The following is a 20,370-nucleotide window of genomic DNA, read 5'->3' as shown; positions in this document are numbered from 1 at the left end:
TTAAACTCTATTTATAAGTCACCTTTCTGTGGCTTTTCTTTTGTAAATTCAGTACATATTAGAGGAAGGTGGTAAAATACATTGACCTTGTACCTTGTCTGTGCTAGAAGCTCAAAGGAGACTGGGAGACCTTTTGCTCTGTGCTTTGCCTTTGTCCTGTCCTGTAGTATATGAATAACTTACTAGGGCCACGCAGATGATCTAAGGGCTGGAGCACCTCTGCTATGAAGACAGACTGAGAGAGCTGTGGTTGTTCAGCCTGGAGAAGAGAAGGCTCCGGGGAGACCTTATAGCAGCCTTCCAGTACCTGAAGGGGGGCTATTAGAAAGCTGGGGAGGGGCTGTTTGCAAGAGCATGTAGCGACAGGACAAGGGGCAATGCTTTTAAACTAGAGCAGGGTAGGTTTAGATTAGACATTAGGATGAAGTTCTTTACAATGACGGTGGTGAGACACTGGAACAGGTTGCCCAGAGAAGTGGTGGAGGCCCCATCCCTGGAGACATTGAAGGCCAGGCTGGATGAGGCTCTGAGCAACCTGATCTAGTTGAAGATGTCCCTGCTTACTGCAGGGGGGTTGAACTAGATGACCTTTAAAGGTCCCTTCCAACCCAAAACATTCTGTGATTCTATGATTTTATGAACTTATCCCATCCAGAAGTTTAGTCATGCCTCACCTCAGGAAACCTCGAGGAGGTCTGTGCAGAGGTCACAGCTGGCACCGGGGCCACAGCTGGAACACACCCACAACCCTTGGCTACTGGATATGTTTTCTGGAGACAAGAAAGCTAATTACAAAGCAGTATTGTTGTCTCCGGCAGGTCTGGCAGAGGAGCTTTAAAATGTTACTGCCCTGCTGGCCATGCTTTTTCTCTCTCATGGGAACTTACAACCCCTCTGCCACAGTTTGGAGATGGGACCCCTGATTCATGTCCCCCAGTCCATCTCGCACCAGGTTGTTTGGGCCTGGATCGCTGGCAAAGCCTTCTCCTTAAAGTATGCGCTGGACAGATACATGCACCCTCCAGTCTGCTTGCCTTTGGGTCCAGTCAGCGGGGCAGACAAAGTGTGAAGCTTGCCCTGCTTTGCTCAGTGGGAACCAGGCTGTGTGATGGCTGCGAGTCCTGGGCTGGGTCATGCCAGGACATGGGGCCATCAGAAAGGGACAGGGCTCTCCGAGGCTCCTGGAGGGAAAGCACAACTGCTGCTGGGCTCCCTTCCGCACCTCCACACCTCAGGCTGTTGATTGTGGTAGTTCAGGTTTGTTCTCCTTCCTGTGCACACCTGGATCATCTGTCTGGCAAGGGAACAGGACAGGAGCTTTCTGTAGCATCTGAAAGGGGGCAGAGACTGATTATCCAGCAGCTCCCAGAACTCCTGACTCTTTTCTTCTCTGCCCTTGACATCCAGATTTACTGAATTCCCAGCCACATTAGAAGTGGATTTTTCTTCTGGGTGATACCTACTTAAAGCATTGCTCTAATTAGAGCCAAGGGAGGGCAGGAGAAAGTGGAAGGCAGAGAACCTAGTCCTCTTTCTGCAAGATAACAATGTCTTACAAAGCAATTACTCTAACTTACTCCTAGTTTCAAGACATAAAGATGAGTCTCACCCTTCTAACAATATTTTGGTTCTTAAGGGGAAGTATCAGTTTTCTTTCACACTGTGCAGAACACAAAGATTGCATGCAATAGCACCCAACCTCTGTTGGAGGTCTCCTTCAGCCATGTGCCTTCACAAGGACCCAAACCAGACATGAATTTCCAGGATCATTTAACTGACTCAAGTTGTTAGAAGAGTCAAACAAAATCTTCACCTTAGGAAGTATCTGGACAGCAAATGTCGTGACAAAATGGCTTTCCACAATTTCTCTCCCCAGCCCTTTGACTGAAAAGGACTGATCCATCTTAGCTATACATCTGGATGTACTGGCTGATACCTCCAGTTCTTCGCTTTCATGCATTGCTTTGGGCTTATTATAGAAATGTTTAAACTGGGTGCCACAGGTGCAGAGAAAAACTGTAGGCATATAAAGATGCAATCACAGAATAGCAGCAAGATATTTTTAATAGGGTGCATGCAATGCCCTATAATAGTGTGGCTCAAAACAAAAAAATTCAAAAAGTGATTTTCTTCATCTGTCTTAAAAAAATTGCAAAATCTTTGCAGAACATTTGAATTTGCCAAGACTTTTTGATTCATGAATGATAAATATGAAACAGGCATTAGAAGCTGCAAACAGGGCTTGATCATCCATCAAAGAGACAAACCTGATGGCCTGATTGCATCAGGGTTGTGTTTGTCTGCTTTTCTTGGTTACTTTTTTCTGTGGGCAGTCACTTAAATTTTCAACCCTTTGTGCAGACTGTCTTGCAGTTAAAACAGGCAGAAAGAGCTCCTGCAAAATCAGTGGAAAAAAAGCAACAAGGCAGCTCTCACTGACCCTTTTGATTTAATTTTGCCGTGTTCTTCTGTCTACAGTCTGCAGCATGAAATAAAAACATTTAAAGTTGAGCAGTCTGAATATGCTCTCCATATGTAGGTCACACAATCAGTTATCTGGCAGGCCCTGACACATAAGCTTCTGAGCTAATAAGCCTTGGGACTATGTGGATCAATTTCAGCACCCGAAGCTAATAGAAACAAATCATTTGCTATTTTTATTGAATTTTTAATTTTGGCACCCCTTTCCCCACCGATGATCATAGGAAAGAGTACTTTTTCACAAAAGTACAGACAAAATTTCACATACTGTCTCCCTTTAAACAGCTGAAAAACGGCATGGAACTAACCTTCATGTCCTCCTAAGCCAAGTCTCTCTGATCTTTCAAATCCAGTTCAATCTTATTACCAACTCACTTGGCAGAATTAGCATACTAAAATGGGCACTTTGCCAAATTTTCTTTACACTCAGTTTCTATTCTGCCAATTCAATTACAAATTATTTCTACAAAGCTTAATCATATATAATGAATTAATATAAGCAAAAAGACCAAAGAAGATATGGTTGACTATGTTACAGCCTAAAGAGATAAGTAGTCTTATAAACCTGAGAAAATGATATTAGACACCTTTATTTATGCTGGGATAGATTCAAATCTACATCGCATATAGAAAATGAAACAACCTATTGTTGTCTATTGGAAATGAAAATTGTTTTGTTTTCACATTGAAATGCCAAAAGTAAATGGTGCTAAATGGAAATCTTTTAGTTCTGATTTGGATAATAAAACATTTAACCACTTTGCTCGCTCTGCCTGGAACACCAAATGGGTTATAACTTCCATATTTAGCGTCAAACTAAAAATAACTTGGTTATCTTGGTTATCGGCTAAATCACTGCTGTTCTCAGCATGACTTCTTATAGAATCGCTTTGGCCACACTGGGAGTGGTAACAGTTGTAAACTGTTGTGCTAGTAATGTTCTAATAACCTGAGTTCAGAGCAAAGGCATAAGTACAATTTGTACTTATTTGTACTTGTCCAGGAACCTGTTTAACCAAAAATATTGTTACTATACATAGGGATGTGAAGAACACTCTGATTACTTGTGTGAGGGTAATAGGATTTCTGTGGACTTTTCAAAATCTAGGATGCGACCATTACAATCAGCTATTTGAAAACTATCGGTAGACTTCCTTCTTCAGATTGTGCCATGGCCATTACATGTTTAGCTATTACCTGAGCACAGGCAACATTCTCAAAATCCTTATTTGCAAAAGAGGAGGAGGTGTATTTAATACCATATAAATGGAGAATTCCAGATCTATGTACCTAAACACTCATTAAAACTAAAACATACTGCATGTGAGCCAAGACTAAGGTACTCATGTTGTAAAAGGATGCAACAAGTCACTGCGCTGAATGCAGAAGAAAATTTTATTGATAAAACTGACCTTGAGATTTGATGCCATTTACCACAAAAAAGTATAATGCTATTATTTCACCAGGCAGCTAGTGGTGTTTCTGCCCTACTTGCTCCTATGTAAAAAGGTTATTGAAAAATACCAACATTTGTTACTAGACTTTTCACAAGCTCCCAGTGATCTCATGAGGAAACCCTATCTCAGCTAGAGACAAGCTGTGCTTGATCAGCAGAGATAAATTGGACTTCTTGTTTTCTACTGAGGTATCCTCAGTTCCTTCCTGCTGTCTGGCACTACTTATGAGAAAAAACAAATAGGCTTGTGGTTTCCATTGGCTCAGTCCTGCAATCCTTAAAATAAAACCTTTTATTATGTACAGACAGCTAGACTTGTAGGACAACTGTCATTGCTATGTCCTGTGGAATGGTAATGGTTTAGGATGGTGACCACGCATGCTGAGGAAGCACAGCCTAAGTCAATCTACATCCACTTATTTCCATTGTGGTTCACAAACCCTGGCACGGGTCTCTGTGATGTAGCAGGCACTTTGCTGAATAATGCATTTGTGTCTGGTACTTTCATTATCTTTCCTCTCATCCAAAGACATAAAGAATATGAAAATACAGAAGATTATTTTTAAAATTTTCCTTCTGGTATTGCAATTTTAATAATCGGCTCAAGCAGTGATGTTAGACCCAAATAGTGAGGGAAGAAGGACAGCCTGGCAGGTCAAGCCCAGAAATGTCCTTCAGAGCTGAAAATATTTCTGAAAGAGTAAAAATGGGCACCATTCCCTCAGGGAATCCCTTTTTTAATCCTATCTCAACCACCAGCTTCCTCTCAACCAAAGCCCATCCCTTGCCTCTATGCTTAACTCCTGAAATGGTGGACAAGCTCAGAAACTTGTATCAGTTGAAGACCACAAGACATCAGAATGTGCCCAGGCTGTATAATGCTGACAGTGAGCTGATTTGAATACTGAAGCCCTACACCTAGCTCTGCTGAGTCCCCAGATGAAGTGCTGAGCCATCTTCCAGACGTGTGCCAGGTAATTAAACACCTTTCTGTGTGTGGCACTGCCCTGTGCTACCTATGCATACTGCCAATACCACAACAATGAGAGGTGCACATAGACTGATAAACACAGGAACATGTACAGACCCTTGGTGCACTTGGCTCTTTTGGTCCAACCCTAAGAAAAATCAATTTGTTTCATTTAATTGATGCAGGAGTTTGTGGTCTCGTACAAGAACAGTTGCAGAATTGAAGTTATGATGACTTTCTTTTTATGTGAATGTTTAACAGAAGAACTCTAGAAAATAACAAAGGTAAGCAACCACTGGTTCTTCTGACCAGTTCTTCCTAGCTCACTTTTCATTCTAATTAGTGCAATAATTTAACTAGGATAACTGTTCATGAATTTTTTGTGTATGCATTTTGCACACTCACCCCTCCTTCTGTCTCTGACCTCATTTAGATGGCTCCAAGTTTGTGCACATTCCTTTTATCAGATTTAACCAATGTGTGTCATGTGTCAGTGGGAAGAAAATTCTGTCTCCATATTCTCAATATTTAACAAAAAACTTTTGAAATAACCATAAAGCACACATGCTGCCACAACAGAGAAGAGCAGAGCTCAGCAAACTAGGAGAAGTTCTATCTACAGTCTGGATTGAATGAGATAGAGAAATCTTCACATACTACTTGAGTCAGTGCCTGAACTAAAAATTGGCTGTTCGGTTCCATAAGTTTATCTTATAAATTGGTATTTTGCTTATTCCAGGAAAATTATAGGTCTACCTTGACTTCAGCAAGGCATTCAACATGGTATCCCCAGCATCCTCATAGGGAAGCTTAGGAAGTGTGGGTTAGATGAGTGGGCAGTGGGGTGGATAGAAAACTGGTTGGAAGACAGAGTTCAGAGGGTCGTGATTAGGGGCACAGAGTCTAGTTGGACGTCAGTGACGAGTGGTGTTCCCCAGGGGTCAGTACTGGGTCCAGTCCTCTTCAATATATTCATCAATGACCTGGATGAGGGGATAGAGTGCACCCTCAGCAAGTTCGCTGATGACACAAAGCTGGGGGGGGTGGCTGACACACCGGAAGGCTGTGCCACCATACAGAGAGACCTGGACAGGCTGGAGAGTTGGGCAAAGAGGAACCTTATGAAATTCAATAACGGCAAATGTAGGGTGCTGCACCTGGGGAGGAATAACCCCATGCACCAGTACAGGTTGGGGGCTGACCTTCTGGAGAGCAGCTCAGCTGAAAGAGACCTGGGAGTCCTGGTGGACAACGGGATGGCCGTGAGCCAGCAATGTGCCCTTGTGGCCAAGAAGGCCAATGGCATCCTGGGGTGCATCAAGAAGAGTGTGGCCAGCAGGTTGAGGGAGGTCATCCCAAATGGCCATTTTATAGTCTTACCATTTCTAAAACGTCTTCAGATTTGTCTTGATTCTTCAGGTCCAGATGAGGTCTACAGAACAAGCCAAAGCCCACTCCAGAAGTCATCAGCAGAAGACCCAAGCACTAAGATTAAAATTTCTGTCTCCGGCTCTTTTTGAATGGTTTGAGCTTGACCTTTCTGACGGGAGCTTATACAGCCTGCTGCTCGCTGCATGGGGAGTGGGGATCTCCTGCTTAATGGAAATGCTTAAATCCAGCCTGTGTGTGCACTGGGAGATGCATGAGTATTTTCCAAGGAGCCAGCCCAGACAGGGCAGGGCAGGCACTGCAGCTCGGCCGGAGCAGTGGGGTGTCCCTGTGCAGCAGTGCCCCACGCTATGGGTCACTGGTGTGGGCAGCCCTGGGTGCCGGGAGTCACCCAGATGGGATCATGTGGACATGCCCAGCCTGCGCTGGATCACCTGCTACTGGAATGTCCCGGCCCCAAGCAACCTTGTGAGTCACATCAGCTGTTTGGGGTGGAAAAGTTGAGGAAGTGCTGAGAGTTCACTGATAAGCCCATGGGGTGGGGAGGTGGGATCTGGCTCAGCTTCTGCAGGATGTTTTTCAGAGTCTGTGGCACATAAAACCAGCCCAATTGCATCTGGATCTAAGCCAGATATGGAAACAAGTCAGATGGGTTTTGCACGGTACTGCATTTATAGGAGCAATTCAGCAGGTTTGGCTTGGTGCTGTGTCTGCAGCGGGTGATGATCTGCAAGGGTCTTTGCTGCTTTTGCAGCAGGTTACTCCCCTGCTTGGCCATCGGCTGCCAGCAGCCACCGGTGAGTTGACTACAAGCCCCTCTTCCATCTGGATGCCTCTTGTAATGGATGCTTTCCGACTAGAAAGATACAAACGTGCCAGTGTATCACACGCAAAAGACAACTACACACTCACTGCCACTTCTTCCATTGTTGGCATTGTAAAACACAGCCAGTTATCCACATCATAAAAAGGAGGAAAATAGTATCAAAACTGCAGTATTAGGTCACACTTCTCTTTTAAGGAGAAATTTTATTTTAATTTTACTGTGGACAGCAGGGTTCTGTGTTGATGCTATAAGTGAATATTTTTTCACATATCTAAAGCATAGATAAACCGTAGAACTTACTCCAACAGGAAGTTACAGAAACCACAAATATAAATGACTTAAAAATGACAAATTCAAATTTAAGTGACTTATCAGTGCCTGTTAAGTATCCTGACCCAAATGTAAACTCCAGCTAAGCATGCTCCTAAACTAGAAAGGGAGGAGTTGTGTGAAAGAAACATTGTGTAATTGCTATGCTTTTAATTAGCTTTTCCTAAGGTGACACCTCTGATACCTGATACTGGACTAGATGAAGCCTCACTCAGAATGCACAGAATTTTAAATATTTGACCTCTCATGTAATAATTTTACTCTTTCCAAATTTTGTCACGTAAAACACATGTGCTAGCAATGTTCAGTATGTGTTCCAGGTGAATGCCAAGCACGATTTTGCTGAAAAGACACCTTTGCCCATGTCCTGCTTTCAAAGGGATTTTAGTGAGATGTCTGTGGGGGCTGAGCTTGGTTAGCATCATTCAAAAGTTTTGCCACTGGCTTTTCTTCTCATTTGTCCAGGAAAAAGACTGAACTCACGCCAGCCAAGATCACCACCCTTCAGAAAGTGGTGTCAGAGACCTTATTGTGCTGTGAAGCGATACAGAGTCCACCTAGCTCTCTGGAAAAGCATAGCTGGGATTTGAGAAGGTCTTGCAGGGTTAGCAGAAGATGATACAAAATGGACTTCAGTTTCTCTAAGCCCGTGCTACGCTCTTACATGGAAAATAAGACTGCAATGATGAAGTCCTGGAGAAGGAATCTTCCTGCACCACCTTTGGGAGGCCAAGGGGCTCTTCCACCACTGATACATTTGTTAGGTGTGACAAAGGGGGAAGCAACACACTCTGATGTGCCAACTGTATTGCTTATGTGCTGCTTCAAAGAAATTGAGAGAGGTTGCGAAGGTAATGTATGTATGTCTGTATGTAACAGAAAAATTAATCAGTATTTATAACCATAGAAATAGATTTCTGCTAGTTATTTCTAATAAACCTGGAATTATTTTAACAGATTTGTGTTGTTATTCATAAGTAATATAAGGCAAAGTGATTTACACAAAACTTTCAACTTGGTCCTGTCATTCATGGTTGCACAGTTCAACCATTTATCTAGTGGACAGTTACAATGGACACTGTACCAAAGGAGAAGTGCCCTGCTCTGTCCCTGGGAAGGAAGCGCCCCTGCAGCAGCCCGGGATTGGGAAGAGGGAATTGTCAGCAGTCTCCTGGACTGCACAAACCAGTAGATTGAGGGACGTGACTTATCAGACCTCATCCAGGACACTGGATTCAGTTGTCCTGTGCTCTAACCCAGCACAAGAAGGACCTCAATAAGCTGGAGTGAGTTCAGTGGAGAAACCCCAAGCTGCTTAGGGTCTGGCATGCACGTGCTGTGAGGAAAGGATGACCATGCACGAGTGGAGAAACCTCCAGAGATGAGATGTCCTCACTTCAGCCCATGTTCACAGTTCACATTATTGGCTTAGCAGAGGGAGGAAGCCCCTCTACTCACCCTCTCCATTTTCATGTCTGTTTGGTCCAGTGATGACAGAAGCTATTTCTGTTTAGCTGAGTTGAGGGTTATCTGCTGGTTATCCAGTTGATAACAAGTTGTGAAGACCACAAAAAGTTCATTTTTGATTAAAAGGAAACAAAGCTTTTAACAGAACACTGCTTTTCTGAAGCAACACAATTTCCCTCAGAGCTATTTTCCTTCCAGAGGCTGGGGTTGGCTGACAGGCTGACAGGTCCTGTGATTGGGACTGCTGGCTCCTGTTGGCTTCAAGCAAAATCAGCCGTTAATCTGTCCATGTTGCATTCTCATTTTAAAAGCAATGACAACCTATACACCTAAGCCTTCATTCACTTTACAGCTTCCGTGGAGATGGCACAGAGGAGGCTAAAATCCTCCAAAGGGGAGAACACAACTGAATGAAGTCTCATGTATCTTAGCTGTACAGTCTAATTACTGAATTCTTGTGTAAATAGGAGAAGCAGCTGTGCCCTGCACACTAATGAGAGACATCTGCCCAGTTTTGGAAAGAAATGTCATAGTTCCTGCTTTCAGTCAAAACCAGATTGACCTACTTCATTCGAAAGACCTGTTGACATCACAAACTGTCCCTGACCACAGCACCTATTTTCATTGTGCCTTGTGGGACGGTACTGACCCTCTGCTATGTGCCAGCCACCTCGGCGGTGCTGTGCTGGGAGCCCCGACCTCCATGGGAAGGACCCAAGGCCTGGTGGCTCCCTGCTACCACTTTTCCCTCTATAAAAAGGTGACATAAAAAGGACGAGACAGTCCATGTCCAGCAGTCTGAAGAGACTGCAACTGATGCTTCCCTCGTCTTCGGTCTGCTTGCTGGGTGACTGCAAGACAGGTTTGCTGCCTTGACCTCTCTTGCTGCCCCAGGAGACAGCTGTTTCAAAATGCTTCATGTAGAGGTACCCAGCTTCTCCCACTGGCTCCATCCAGATCTTCTCTGTGAGGCCTGCATATCTCCAGGAAAGCATCATGATCACCATGACATGTCTGCCAGGACTCGTGTCCTCTTCTGGTTATAGACCAAAGCCATTCTAGTCCTGGGAGATGAAGGCTTTCAGCATTTTAGGGGTACAGACTCTAACATTTGTGATGGAAGAACCAACTAGAAAAATTACTAAAGGTGAAATAACTCACCTATGTTTAATCATTAATTAATTTTTAAAATAACTTGGCACTTTTTGGTTGTTAGATCTCCATACTCTAGGGGTATTCAGAGGCTGTGGTCTGCCTATTAATACTTCTCTACTGTCAAGCCAGCAATGATAACCATTAGTTTCATGTTATAATGTACTTTTATAAAATCTGTATTGAAGCTGAATGATCTTGTAATGAGCTGGTAGCACTGCACCCTTTGATGCAGCTTTGTGCATTACCTACATCACTTTAAATTTAATGTGCTTCATAGTCTAAGCAGCCGTGATCAGACTGTGAGACGATGCAGCCAATAGACTTCCATTCCGAAAGGACATTTAAGGAACAAGATTGCCACCAAATATGACTTTGGAGAAAGAGTTTCTGAAGGAAAATGTGAGCAACTGACAGGTGGATGCCATTTTATAAGTGCTCTTTTTCTAATAGTCTTATATTCTAAAATTAAGCACGTAGAGTGCAGGCTCCAGGTTGGGAAAAGAATTGCTAAGTTTCTTGGCAATACCACTAGGGATTGGTGGAAGACATCACAAATTGCACTTTGATTTCTTTAAGTCTACAACAAACTCTTACACGTGACAGGGCTTTAAAAGACAAGTGTTAGGAAGGAGCCCTCTGGAGATCCCCTCTTTAGTTACTAGCATGTGAAAGAAGAGGTCAAGTTTATTCTTGTGGCTTTAAACCAGACTGTTTTACTAGAGGGAAAAGCAACATTAAAATTGTTCAGCCATTTATAATGCTAGTCAGATGGATTATGCAACCTTCTAGGGTACTGCAGTTCAGCAAAGGTCATTGACGGGCTGGTTTGAAGGAGCCCCATCTCCATACTTAAACATTTGTTGCTGGCTCACAGGCTGGTGTCCATCAACTCACAGGAATGTAAAACTAAGAAAGCAATTCACTCTGTGTCCAAAAAGACTAACATCTGAGTGATGCCTCTCTTTCCTCGGCGGTTCTGCCAAGCCCTGTTCTGCTCTGTGCAAGCCCAGGGTGGTGTTTTCGGGGATGATCCAAGCCATGCCAACAATGCAGTGGGAAGCTCAGAGCTCCTTGGATACCTTTCCTATCAATGGCTGAAACTATTAAATCACTGAAAATCCCATCTCATTTTCCTCAGCTTTGAGCTGAGGTGCTCCACAGTGACTTGATGCAAACGGGTCAATGCTTACATGCCAGTTAATCTCTCCTGGGTGGAAACAGTGTCTTTGCTGTGTGCTGTGATGCCCATTTGTATGTGCATCTAAGACTGCTAAGGCCACATCCTGTATTTCTGAGCGTGCAGAACCACGTCTCTGTGGTGGGGTTTTCTGGGGCAGAATTTTCCTGTCCCTCTGAAAATGGAAAAGGATTTGCAATACTCATGGTGCTAAGGGCATCCTTCCTTATGCCCTTTCTACTTCATACTTCTTACATGAAGTGCCTTCAAATTTTGCTATTTGAATTTTAGCTTGTAATCTTTACTGGATTGGTCAATGTAGTTAAAGCATCCCTGTAGCTGAGTTAAGGGTTGTTGTATAATGACAACATATGACCAAGAGACAGCACTTTAGTTATATGTCAATTAAATTTTACAGTGATTGCAGGGTCGTCACAGAGGCAAATTTTCTTTTAAAAATGAAGCCAAGACTAGAGTAGCATGGGTCATGTGTTCATCTTTTATATCCATAATGTTTAATGCAAAATTAGTAAAATTTAAAGAAATTGAATGAACTTTGTAATAATACAAGAAACAAAAATGACACTGCCAGGGTTCTCCCTCCTGACACCCCTTTGTGTTTTGGTTTTCATTAGTATTTCATAGCAAATGTCTTACTAGTGGCAAAGACACAGATATTGTGTTAGAGGAATGACCCCTTAGTTCTGTGTTCTGTCCCAGAAGGATGGAGGAGTGTCTGACGCTATGTGAGGCTTCAAAAGAAAGGTAATAGTACTGACCCACCTAAGAGTTTTATCAACGTGGGGCTATCTGATTTCATAGCACTGCTGAATCTGGCATCAGCAATTGCTCTGCTTTTAGTTCTTACATGTACAACTAAGCAAACAGACAAACAAAAAAATATAGAGGGGAATTACAGCTTTGATTCTTCTTTTTCCTCCCTCCTTGAATGACACAGTGCCAAAGAGTGATCTGGTTCTGCGACATTGCTGAGAATCCCTCATTTCTTTTTTTTCAGGAGAAATAGGATTTGGTAATAGCAATAGGTATGCAAAAAAGGAGGTAAGTGAGCAGATGTGCAGAGAAAATCACTGGGCAGAAATCTCCCCCTTGGGCTACTAAACATATTGTATATGAACTCTGCATAAAAGCTCTGTATCCCTTGGCTCTCTGATAGCAATTACGATCAACCTGAAACCAAGCAGCTTAAAAGACTGCTCAGCAGCTGCATTTGCTCAGCATTCCCAGAGGCAGCAGTGAGTCAGTGGAAACAGACCCAGACTGTGTGACTTTGCGCAGCCTTCTGCTCACAATTACAATCAAGATGGATGGGAGACACTTCCGTGTTTTTTTTTTTTTTTTTCATCACAGAGGGACCCTCTGGAGACCACACAAGCACTGCTGCAATTACATTACAGCAGGTCAATAGCAGGACAGAAAACTGTGGTTAATGAACAATTCAAGATCAGCACCAGTCAATGCAGTGCCATTAAAGAAGGGATGCAGAACTACGAGTAGAATTGTCTGAAAAATATTGTCCAGAAGGTTATATTTCCATAGAAATGTCCCTTTTTCACCCCTTTTCCCTGACATCCCAGACAAAATCTATGCTGCAAATGTCTACATGTCTCCGTATTTAACTCCAGCACAAAACACAATGACTGTAAGAGGAGGTTGATACCAAACCTAATATAATAATGCCTTTAGATTGCACTACATCTAAACAGCAGCCACAGGAATGACTGCAGTACCCTAGCATAGGTATAACACCAGTCTGAACCAGGCTGAGTAGCAGCAGCAGGCTGGCAGGGCTTGTTTAGTCAGCTTCGGTTGTGGTGTTTTCTTCTGAGTTTTGAGCTGCTGCAGTTGGACTAGCACCATGACCAGGAGTTATGTAGGTAAAAGACAATGTGGGCCAAGAATGACATATCAGCAATGCTGGTTTAGGGCAAGTGAGATTATGACCCTTAAGTCTCATTGGCTTGTCACACTGGCACAAACGGAAATTAAGATGTTTTCCCAAATTAGCATCCACAAGAGAAGAACTGGATTCACAGTGTCCAAGTCTCATCACACTTTGCTCTTGAACAAGAGTTCAGCAGGCAGCTGAAACAGTTTCCAGTGGAAATCAAGTCTAACATCAACTACCATTGCTCTGGGATAGTCTGTCCAAGGCCTGTAGTGTAATATACATCTGACAGCTCCACCAGCTACCATGTCCGGTTAAGATCCACTATCCATCCTGGTGTGGGTACTTTACTGTCATGAAGTGAATACAGCCAGACTCAGCTGATCTCAGCTGTTAACGGGGACCGGAAAGCAACAGAAGTGGTCCAGCTGTTGTAGATGTTGCCCTGGAAGCACTGCATGACACTACTAAGGACTTCAGGGAATGGGGCATCTGTAGTCCACGCAGATGAGGGAGAAACAAAGGACATTAAAGATATCTATGATAAGAGAAGTTCCACAGTTCCAGAAGTTTTCCCAGCACAGCATGACTCCAGAGGAAAACAAAAGTGGAGTTCATGTTCCAGCATGGGGCAAAAAATGCATGCCAAATTACTCAGGCACAGCTGGTCACCCCGTGTTGCCCGAATATTCTCTCCAGGACAGCAGTACAGCAATGGCATGTGTCAGTGATGAGTATAGGTTTCAAGATAACACAAAATGTCACTCAGTTTCTAGATATAGCATAGCTACATCACATGGGGACAACAGTGATGCTAGTTTGAAGAGTTCCTATGTGCCCTCTCCCTGACAACGCAAATCTGGATGCTTGCTTACTACCCCAGGCCACAGTGCATCATATTTTCAGTTGCATCATTTGTTGGCTACCTTGTTCCATGGAGTTTCTACTGGGACAATTTCCATCGGCTAGCTGAATAAGCTGCCCAACAGCAGTGGTGTATCAACATGCTAATATTGCCAGGGAAGTGGATTTCAATCAAGACAACTAACTGTTAGGGGGGCTTTGGGAAGACATTGTAGGGGTAAAATTAGTAGTTCTTGGTACAGAGAGACAATCACTGCTGGTAGCAAAGACGCTGCTGAACATGCTGCCTTTCCGTTGACACGCCTGCCTATGTCAAATATCCCAAATAAGACTCAGTATGCAACTTCAAATGAGTCAGCAGGGCTGTCATCGCTGAAAGGCTATGGTTGCAGGGCCTGTAGGCAGACCTGGGGTAGCTTTCATTTTACTGCTGCTGAAAGCAACTGAAATGCTGGACCGTAAGTTCCAGACCAGACTGGGAATCTTGTGGGATGCTGTACGCATAGAGCACATCCCAGTCCTGGCTATTGGTGGCGTTGCTACTGGCACCCGAATGGATGAGGAAGGTCTGTGTGTGCTGCAGTCACGTATCATTCTGACTGCAGAGGAGACTTGCTCTAAATCTGCCTGTGCTCCAGATCACAAACGCATCTTTTCTTTCCTGGTCTTTTTGGTGTCAGAGCCAGGAGAAATCAGGCTGCTTGGTCACTAAATTCTTTGAGGCACCCAGAAGAGCACAGTGTTTATAGTATGCCTGCTCCTTAAGAACCCAGCAGCGACCTGTTTTGGTTGAGAGCTTTAGATATTAAACAGCAGCATCCCTGAGCAGCTGGTGAAGGGGAGGCTGCTCTCCCAGCCCCTGCAGCGTCTGAAGCCAGCTTTCGTCTGCTTCGCCCTCCCGCTGCCTTCCCTGCTCTTGCCGTCTCCGCTGGGCAGTGGCCCAGTTTCCACAGCAGGAACAGGGAGAGCCCCTCTGCAGTCTAGCCTGGAAAATCTAGTCTGGAAATTCGGATGGATGGGTTGTATAAACTGCTGTCCTAATATTACTGCATTGGATAATTACTGCTAATGCATGTCTTCCTATAGCACAGTGACATCTACAGTCCATGTTTAAAATGAGGATAATATTTTACTGTCATATTGTTATGCACTTTAGGTCTGTTCTGCTTAAAAAGAAACGCTGGCATTGCCTACGATACCTAAGTGCTGTACTGCAGGATGCTGCCAACATCGTGTGCTCAAGTTGTGGACCAGCAGGACACGAGCCAGCTCCAGCCTAAAAGCCGTACGAGTTGTTACTGTCATCCTGAGCCTGTCTTGTGATTACGCTTCCCATAATAAATATACAAGGCCTCTCTTGCCTGTCCCAAGCAGGCCCTTCTTTTCTTTGTGGATGCATCAATGTTCAGCTCTTGTTAGTGTCTGTAATGTGTCTCAGGCCTTCAGCCATCACTTCCACCCCCTGCTCTTTGGACATTTTTGAGGCAGCCCAATTAGATGTATTTTCCTTCCAGTGCTTTATCATTCCCAGGAAGCTTTTTTCCTTCCAGTGCTCCTGGGACAGTCAACCCCTCTCTGCATATCTTCCTGTATCAACTTTTCCTCCCCTCTTTCATCTGTCTAAACTTAACTTCTTGTCTTGTTTATTTAGTGTTAACCCATTAGGCTGGGCTTTTTCCCAAGTTGTTTTGAGCCATCTGTCATGCTTTTTGCTCTATAAATACATAGTCAGATCAAAATGTCATCTATGTAAACTTTAGCACATTGAGCTGTTTAAAATACAAATACAGAAAAATCTTGTGGTTTTTGGTGAAACACCTGGAGATGAACCAACTGAGACCATGGTCTGAGACACAGACAGTTAGTGTCGAAACAGTTTGATGAGGGAGATCTCTGAAGACCTTAGATGTGGGTGCACTTTCCAGCTCTGTTCTGACCTCATATCAAATTGAGGACAGGAAAGTCAACATTTTCCTCTCCACCTTCCATAGCTTGGTCTCTCAGAGGTCTCCAGTCTTAACAGCAGGGAAACAGATACAGGGCTCAGGAATTTCCACAGACTGGATTTGCTATTTGAGATGCAGACAGTGTCTCCCAAAGGAGGTGCAGAATGAAAACAAGTAAGATGTATTATTTTCTTAACCCACCCGTCAGACCCATGCTGATGCATCAGCCATGGAAAAACCATGGATGTTGATCATCTGTCCTGGCATTTTTGTCTCTGTTGAAAGCTGAAAATGTGTATTTAATCAGGCCTAATTCCAGTAATTGACTAGGCAGAATTTAGGTGCTTTTGTCCAAAATTGTGTGATGCCGCTGCTCAGCTGCTGCCTGACTTCTTGGGGTAAGTAATTTAAAAGAGCACCTCACATTTTGTCTGGACGGCCAAGAATAATACCTTTGCACAGTTCTGAATCATCTTCCTGAATGGTCTGAACAATTTGACATCTAAGTCAGGGGCCAGAAAGTAGGCACTCCTCTGCCTCTGTTTTTGACATGCTCAGTCCTGCTGCGGTTGTCAAAATGCATCAAAAAAAATTGTCCAGAATGGGCTCAATGCTCCATGAACTTGTAGATGCTGTCTTTTAAAATGATGATGGAGCAGTCTTTTTCATACCATTTAATTAGCCTCGGTGTCTATGGGAGATGGGGGAAGATACTGTGGGCATTCAACTTTTTGGGCTACCCAAGGTAGCTACTTTAGCTATAAAGCTGAGTACTCAGGGGCTTTATGTTCTTTACCTGGTCAGTGAAGGAGTTGCCTTTGGATGACAATTCACTTAAGACAGTATAAATCTCCTTCCTCTTTTCCTCCATGCTGTGATATCCCAAAGCAAGAATCTCTGCAGCTTGCCTTGTAGCTTCAGGGTGCGGGGCACTTTCTTGGAGACATAGGCAGTCTTTTCCAGATTTGTTCTAGTGAGAGCTTTGCTTCCCTCTACAAGACATTACAAACTCTTTCTTATCCTGGTTAGTCCCCTCCTCTTCTCCAGCTCTTGCCTTTGGCGGAAATGAAACCTTCTGATCTACTTTAAGGCAATTATAGGGTGCTTTCTTTTTCTATGGCATTCCAATGAATCACACTTCTTAAGATCTGAATGTTTCACTGATCTTTCAGAGTTAAAATGACTGGTCCTTGTGCTATGCTGCCTCGGACATGTTAGGTGAATACACGGTTCATTTGCTTTCAGTGCATTGACACATACGTCTGCTATTTCTGCTTTCAGCTCTTGTTTGTCAGGCTTAGGGAGACTTCAGCAGTCTTATTGTTCCCGTCTTCTTTTCCACGCTCTGCATGTTGAAATGGTATCTGCAATCTCTTGCAAAGCTGATAATTCATTCCAATTCTTGCATCACCTTCCAACATCTCTTTGTCTTGACTTGCAGAGTTTATTGTGGAACATCTGCTTTTGTGGACTTGATTTTGAGATTGAGACATATTTTTTTCTCTCTTTTTTTTTTTTTTTTTCTGGCCTTGGGCCCATTTTTATGTTCCCCTGAATGGCAAATAAGAAATTTTTGACAAGCCCAGATGCTAGTTTTTTAGAGCCTGAGGATTTTATTGCTGGGACTTAGTCCCCATCCAAATGGCAAAGTCGTCTCTTTCATCTTGGAGCATTCCCAAACCGTGGTTTCAATTTCTTTTTGTGTTTGAGCTTAACACATGTAAATGCTTTGCTCTCTTGTGGGAGACACGGCTTCTCCTGCTGCCTTCTGCCACCGCATTCCCACGCAGCACAGTGGGGCCACCTCTTCACTGCTGTCCGCAGCCTCCTGGCACTGTGCAACTCCAACACGGGGTCTCCTCCTCACCTCCCGCATCCAGACCCTCCTCCCAGAGCGACGGGGCTGCTGCTGCTGCTGCTGCTGCTGCTGCAGCGCGGCCTCCCCCACTTTTCTATGTTTTATCCTCTCTTCTGCTTATAAATGCTATTTGTAGCTGGGCCGGGGCAAATTACCGCACTAATGATTTTGGACAGTGCCAACATTTTCACTGTGCTGTTCTTTTACTTCAATAAATTAAAGACTGAGAAAAAATATAGAACATGCTAAGAAGCTTTTAGATACTTGACATTTGGGGAGTTTCATTACCTCCTAGAGCATAAAATAAGGTTCTCCCTTGAAAAGGGAGTTGGGGCTTTTTTTTTTTTTTATTTTCTTCAAAGGTTTTTGTTCTGCTTTATCAACTGAAACAGCAGTGCTTTGTTGGTCACATCATAAACCACCATGTACAACTCTCCTTACAGTTGCTCAGGAAGGCATTGAGAATACCTCCAGCATGACTTAAGGGATGTGGAAATTCTTAGTGTAAAAAACCAATAACAGTTATATTTTTTAGGAAGGATCTTCAATAATAATTATAATAAACACAAAATATGGTGGGCAGGGAAAAAGGAAATTTAATCACAAGAAATATTTACAGAGCTGTCACTGGACTGCTTCTGCAAGATTGTTATAAAGTGCAATGGATCTTAAACATTTCCAAGAAATCACCTTGTCCAGTCTTTCTTATTACCTGAGTAGTTAAGAGTCTGGAGGGAGATGGTTTGAGGACAGCCATAAAAATCAATACATTGTGGAAATTTCAAAGTCCCGAGAAGACACATCAAATGCTACGGCTGTTGCAACTGGTTTGCTTAATTACAAAACATGCAACAATAAAAGATCTGATAAAATAAAGCAGAATGAAGGAAAGCTTTTCTGCGTCTCCTGTAAAGGAGAAGAAACGTTAAAGCCAAAAAATCAGAAGCCTCCTTAAGCAGGATAAACATATTGCTGGAATCAAGGAGACAGGAAAATCCTGGAGGCTATACTCATGCCTTCCACATTCATTTTCATGAATGTTACCCAGATCTGGGGTTGGGTGTGATTTGAACCTTGGAGGGTAAAGTTGTAAAAACCTTGGAGGCCACAGACCTTTAAAGAGTGTATGCGTCAGCCATACCACGGAGTTATTAAAAATTTGGTAAGACAACTTGCACCTCCCTGTCTGTTGGCCTAGCTGTGCAAAACCTCATTGAGGTTAATGTGTGCCATTTGCCTTAAGAGAGAAGTTGTCCTACTAGCTGTGTGGGTTTTTTACACTTTAGTTTAAAGTTTTGGCAGTAGGAAGTCTTAGATTATTTCTAGACAGTGGTGTTGGAAAGTTAGTCTCTTATCGCCAATGGTATCAGAATAAAACATATTTTTGCAGATTCCCTAGCTGAAGACAGTGGCTTGTGTTCTGGCCTTTGTTAGTTTGTAAGAGTCTATCATTTCTGTTACTTCCCCATGGAAATTTTATAGTGAAAGGCGGCTATACAGATGTCAATCACATCCTGTTCTTCCTGGAAATCTGCTCAGAGGCAAGAGCGGCAAAGAAGCAGAGAAAAGCTGAGGATCTGCAACCTTGAGTTTGAAATTGTGGCTTGGTCTCTACTGAGAGTAGACAAGGAATTTTTCAAATTCAGAACTATGTGAGAGAATATTACAGCGAAGGGCCTGGTTCCTAGGGCTCTTAGGCCTGAATGTTGTCTTGTCTGACTTCATGTGTGGCAGAGAGTGACAGTGTGTAACTAACTGCTCCTACTCCAAAGCCCTTGTAAGGTAAGGAGGAAACTACAGAGCTTAAGAAACCCAATCTAAGGAAGAGTGAATAAAGAAAGGTTGCTCAGATTCTGTGTGCAAAATGTTAAGAGAAGATTTTCCAGGTCCTTAGCAGATGTTGAGGTAAAGCTTACTAAAGGACTGCATGCACCTGAATCGCTTCAGAAGACCTTGAGAAAATAAGTTCTGAACAGTATGCACACTTTCTTTTTCTTGAGGAGAGATACTAATTTTATATTAACTCATCCTTTGAAACATTTCCATTTTAAAACAGTTATAAACTGTACAATAATATCAAATATATTTTCCATCCCTAATTCCAAAATGACCTGATATTTTAATGTAGTTAAGCTTTGTGCATTTCTTTTTTTATTGTCCTTCTGCAACAGATAGTCAGATGGGGAGGTGGTGTACATACAGACCAAGTCAGACTGACAGGAGGGGTCAGAAATCCAAATTTTCCATTACAAAACAGTAGCGCTCATCATGGGTTTTCTCAGAGTTTGCTCTATCTACTCTTCTAAACTGGACACAGAATCAGCAGGTTGGTTTATATTTACTGCATGATAGGTCTTTTTTGGTGTATATAGTTTTTTCACTTTTCTTGTTTCTGTTGTTCTGTAAGTTCATTAACTTCTTTGTTTGAAGACTCTCACTGGAATGCTGACAAACTTGATTGTGGAGCTGTAATGAAATGAGACCCTGGGCTGTAATCTAACATACAGTTTAACCATCAAGTTTTGCTCTGCAGATGACAATT

The 20,370-nt window shown here is 43.1% G+C and overlaps 1 long non-coding RNA gene across 3 annotated transcripts in view; it reads left to right on the top strand.

The window, feature by feature from the left end:
* The window catches only part of LOC128912515 (uncharacterized), a 58,075-nt gene extending 42,901 nt beyond the window's left edge, over nucleotides 1-15,174 (top strand). Inside the window, exons 5-7 of one of the 3 annotated variants that reach the window (XR_008467655.1) lie at nucleotides 4,697-5,191; nucleotides 6,308-6,764; nucleotides 7,918-15,174. This is a non-coding gene — a long non-coding RNA (uncharacterized LOC128912515). Of the gene's footprint in view, nucleotides 1-4,696; nucleotides 6,765-7,917 lie in introns of all 3 variants that reach the window. The other 2 variants (XR_008467654.1, XR_008467653.1) reach the window with 2 other exon arrangements.
* The last annotated feature ends 5,196 nt before the right edge of the window (nucleotides 15,175-20,370 follow it).

This window comes from Rissa tridactyla, chromosome 1 (genome assembly GCF_028500815.1).
Source record: "Rissa tridactyla isolate bRisTri1 chromosome 1, bRisTri1.patW.cur.20221130, whole genome shotgun sequence".
In the NCBI taxonomy this organism is placed as follows: Eukaryota; Metazoa; Chordata; class Aves; order Charadriiformes; family Laridae; genus Rissa; species Rissa tridactyla.
The sequence above is the reverse complement of the archived record's forward strand: the minus strand, read 5'-3'. Positions and strand labels throughout refer to the sequence as shown.